Source organism: Bos grunniens, chromosome 1 (genome assembly GCF_055505025.1).
Source record: "Bos grunniens cultivar Pamir isolate PY7600 chromosome 1, Bosgru_T2T1.0, whole genome shotgun sequence".
In the NCBI taxonomy this organism is placed as follows: domain Eukaryota; kingdom Metazoa; phylum Chordata; class Mammalia; order Artiodactyla; family Bovidae; genus Bos; species Bos grunniens.
In genome coordinates, this window is record NC_141165.1 from 43,737,616 (window position 1) to 43,741,713 (window position 4,098).

The 4,098-nt window shown below is 38.6% G+C and overlaps 1 non-coding gene across 1 annotated transcript; it reads right to left on the reverse strand.

Annotated features, from left to right (window-relative positions):
• Window positions 1–1,519: 1,519 nt before the first annotated feature.
• On the reverse strand, window positions 1,520–1,818 carry LOC147379349 (signal recognition particle RNA). The gene has a single exon (XR_015135299.1).
• Between the last annotated feature and the right edge of the window lie 2,280 nt (window positions 1,819–4,098).

Below are 4,098 nucleotides of genomic sequence, written 5' to 3' on the forward strand. Positions count from 1 at the left end.
AGTACGGTATAGAAAACTGAGTGTATAAAAGTTAAATAGCATGTTCATGTGGTAATTATCAGAGCCATCCAAGTGTAATCTGATTTCAAAGTCAGTGACAATTAAACTCCTTTATTACACAAAGTATGCTCCACAGATTTTTTTAAAAAAATTCTTTTTTACACATGTTCTTCTAAAACAGGACAAGGTGGGCATAACAGAGTATCTGAAGTGTGATGACTGTATTTTTGGCCATTTTAATAGCATGATAATGGAGAAGGAAGTGGCAACCCACTCCAGTATTCCTGCCAGGATAGTCGCATGGACAGAGGAACCTGGTGGGCTACAGTGCATGAGGTCACAGAGAGTCAGACACAACTTAGCCACTGAACAACATCACAGAGAGCATGATGGTAAAATTCAGAGGCAGGAAAGAACAGATACTACCAAAATTTGTCAGAAGTTTAAAAAAAAATGGAAATGTACATACATCAGTAATAATGAGTGGGCAACGAGAAATAAAAGAGATCCATCAAGATGCAAGTTGTTAGGATATTTGGGAAGTTCCCATGTAAAATGGTTCTTATTTGGAAAGAAGGTTCATTGTCTTTGAAAATGCATTGTCAGAGAAGGGAGTAGGATGTGTGGGCTGATCTGTCAACCCTAAACAGTTTACCATCATTCATAGCTTTTTCAGAGGGAAAATAGAAAAAGCATTTGTTTGCTACCACCTGAGACTCTTAGTGAAGATACGAAGGAGATTTGTCCAGCCTGCTTGAAGATAGGGATGCTCTGTAAGGAAGCCAAAAAGTGCTACTGGCCCAAATACATCTGGAGAGTAATTAGCTTTAGCAAACCACCAACAGTATCAGCTTGATCACAAGCAAGACCCAGTCACAATAATGAAGCTATCTGTGTTTACTCTAGTATGATCATGGCAGGCATGACGTCAGTATGTTTAAATCATTCTAGCAATTTAACATTCCTGTAAATTAACTCAAGAGATCAACACCAAGCATCAACAAAGTGAAAAATGGAATGGACCTGTGACCATGGGTGGGAATTTCTACCACTTACTCTAATGCCTTAGTCAAGGTCTTCATGTCCCAGGGCCTCAATTTTATCAGTAAAGTTAGAATCACTCAGAAAGTCTTTGTGGAACAACTACTAAGCACTTGGTTCTGCATTGTAGGATATTAAAAGTAGAAGAAGACAGAGCCCACCGCTCTCCCAGGATTTAGAATAATATATATTCCTACTCAAGGAAATAGAAACACTGGCTATCAGTAATGTTAGCACTTCACCATTCTTTTCTTTTTTTAGGGCATATATGGAATTCCATATATTTTTAGGGAATATATGGAACATTTAAGAGGTACGCATGCTCAGCTGACTCTGAGACCCCATGGACTGTAGCCTGCCAGGCTCCCAGGTTCAACCAAGGGATAAAACCCCAGTCTCCTGCATCTCCTGTATTGCAAGTGGATTCTTTACTGCTGAGCCACCTGGGAAGCCAGGGGATACGAGATTCCTTTAAGAAAAGAGACAAGGTCTCACTGTGTTGCCCAGGTTGAACTGCAGTGGCTCTTCACAGGCATCATCCCACTACTAATCAGCATAGGAATTCTGACCTGCTCTGTTTTTGACATGGACCAGTTCACCCTTCTTTAGGTAACCTGCTGGTCCCCTGTGGCCAGGAGGTCATCATATGAATGCTGAACTTAATTTAGACACCCATCGGCATAGCGCACCACAGCCTGGAACTCCTGGACTCAATCCATCCTCCTGCCTCTGCCTCCAGAGTAACTGGGGCTCTAGGCACCAGGCACCAAGCCCGGCAGCACTTTACTATTCCCAATCAAGACATCAGACCTCATCAGCTCTGCTCAGGTGAGTGGAAGAATCTCTATCTGTTCCTCTTATCTTTGTAAAGTTTTGTAAGAATTCAGTTCACTGGTCACATTGCTGCTGGAAAACCCATGGAAAGGCTCTAGAAATGCAGAATTAGAGTTGTATGGAATAATCTAAGTATCACTCCCATAGTTCCATTTTCAGTGGTTATTAACAACCTCTGGAATCAGACTACTTGTATGTTCATATTCTAGCTCTGCCACTTACTAACTGTTGCTCTGGGGTGAATAAGCCTTGGTTTTGTCATCTCTAAAATGAAATTGTGAACACTTTATTGTGAGAATTAAATAATATCCATACATGTAATACACTTTAGAAGCATGACTGACATAGGAATTCACTATTACTAAAATGATCCTGTCCACACAGATCAATAAGGATGTAGGGCCCAGTAGGTGACAATATAGCTGCAGGAAGCTATGGATTTGTCTTTGCAACAAGTATCTAAACCCAGATTAAATTAAGTATTCAACTTACAATTTATCATTGATGCTAAGCCATAAAAATATATTTCTGACATGAGACAAAATGAAGAACAGAGGCCATTGTTATACATGGTTAAATGTTTATAATTAATAGAAATGCATTTATGTGTGTGTGTGTGTCTTCAGGAAAAGACAGATGGCACACGTGCTTAAACCAGATATTAGTGTGTTCCTCTCAACAAAGTGTACAGTCCTTTCCTTCAATAGTTAGTAGTAATAACTTCCAAACTAATGACAAAATAATATCAAACATTAATTAAAAGCAATAATATTCACCTAAAATATATTATATATATTTTATATTATATATATATTTCTAAGGGCACAGAGAGAAACAAGTTGCAGTTCAGGAAGAAAAAGAAGCCAAGATTATTTGACATTTTTGGCAGTTTCTCTTGGAAGCATTAAATTCTATTTAACCTTTAGTTTTAGCTTCTCATTGAACTTGTCCACAGAGCAGGAAGGAGTTCTATTAGTATACTTTATGGGTTCTAAACCCTAACAGGTTGTTTTTAATACATGAGCATTCAGAAACTCAACCCTTTACTTCTAAATAAGAAATTTGTCCTCCAGTTAACGTCCTGACCTGAAGATTTGTACATTTGCTGTTACTTTCAAAGAACTGTCTCCAGCACATAATTAGTTGAATCCATAAAGGATATTAATTCATTCCATTATAAATCATTCCACTATTTCATTCTTTTTTCTTAAGTTTTTAGAATGGAACTTACATCATCCTTAAGGTTTTTACTTCTGTATACAACTAAAATTATGAGTGATGACAAGATGTTACAATATGTCCAGTATGATTTTTCACCAAAAGAGATTATAAAATCAAAATATGCCACACAACACTTTAAACACCTGGGGCTTTATAATCCCTGTTAACATAATGAAAATCTCTTTAGAGGCAGCTTTAAATTTTTACAGGTTTAACTTTTTACAGGTTCACTGTCTCTCAAACTCCTCAACTATTAAAGTTTTTTTTGAGGCATCTATTAACATTTTTAGAAAACTTGTGTCCAGTAAAACACCTTTTGGAAAGTAATAATGACACAAACACAGAGCAGCCCTTCACATATCCAAAAAAGGTCACCTGTCAGGAACAAAACTAGACCTCGAGGTGCAAGCAGGCCTCTGAAGTAGCTGCAAAAAAATCACAGTTGGCCCATAGCAAATGCATGTGCTGCATTCTAAATCACTGCAGTCATGTCCAACTCTTCGCAACCCCATGGACTGTAGCCTGTTAGGCTCCTCTATCCATGGGATAATTGCTGGAGTGGGTTGCCATGTGCTCCTCCAGGGGATCTTCCCGACCTAGGGATTGAATCTGAGTCTCTAATGTCTCCTGCATGGGCAGGTGGATTCTTTACCGCTAGCCACCTAGAAAGTCCCCTGAGTCTGTAAATGAACTTCCCCTAGGTTCTTCAGTCACACACCCATCTCCTGGAGATGGAGAGAGAGGAAAGCAAACAGCATCATGCAACCATAAAAGCACAGCAGAGTGAGACCATCTACAGACAGAAAAACAGTCCTGTATGTACCTATAGACTGTGGGGTGTATTATTGTATTAAGGACTCAAAGAATTTATGTTAGTAATAATAACACTGATTTTTCCAGAGGAAGTCATGTTCAATAATCACCCCCAAGTAGAGAAAGCAGAGTGAAGTACCCCTCAGAAAAATTTCTAGGGGAAATTAAAATTGAAAAGTTTTGGTGTTT